Genomic DNA, 598 nt, shown 5'->3' on the forward strand with positions numbered 1-598 from the left:
CTCCAGATCAGAGTTAAACCAACTGAGAAACACTCAAAGGCAAAGGGTATCAAGTCACTTAAAGAGAGAAGTTAAGGCTCTTTCTTCCCCCACGTTCCCTGTACAAAATGCCCAGTGAAGCCTTAGAAACTGTGTCTGGCATAGAGCAGGAATTGCCACAGCCTCAGGCTGGGACTGGGTCAAGAACAGAATCTGACAGTCAGGCATCAGTACCAGAGCTCGAGGGACAAGATTCCACACAGCAACCACACAACAAGTCCAACTGCCAGCAACAGCTGAAATCAATGAAGAACCAGTCAGTAAAGCAATATGGAGCTGAGTAAAAAGAAGGTTCAAAAGGCTGTGTCCAAACTAGATCTTCTACAGGTTACAGAGGTTACTGGGTCACTATCCACACATCTAAGAACGTTCATTTTGTCCTCACAAAACCAGAGGTCTACAAGAGCCCAGCTGCAGTTACCTACATAGTGTTGGGGGAAACCAAGTTTGAGAATTTATTTCAGCAAGCACAGGTAGCAGCTGATGATACAGTCAAAGTTCAAGATGAAGCTGCCTCCAACATTCCAGAAAACACACAGACTCCAACTGTACAAGAGGA

At 45.3% G+C, this 598-nt stretch overlaps 1 pseudogene; it reads left to right on the top strand.

Annotated features, from left to right (window-relative positions):
* The first annotated feature begins 107 nt into the window (after nucleotides 1-107).
* LOC102761568 lies at nucleotides 108-591 on the top strand (annotated as a pseudogene).
* Nucleotides 592-598: the final 7 nt, after the last annotated feature.

The sequence above is a fragment of the Myotis davidii genome, unplaced genomic scaffold, assembly GCF_000327345.1.
Source record: "Myotis davidii unplaced genomic scaffold, ASM32734v1 C62808516, whole genome shotgun sequence".
In the NCBI taxonomy this organism is placed as follows: domain Eukaryota; kingdom Metazoa; phylum Chordata; class Mammalia; order Chiroptera; family Vespertilionidae; genus Myotis; species Myotis davidii.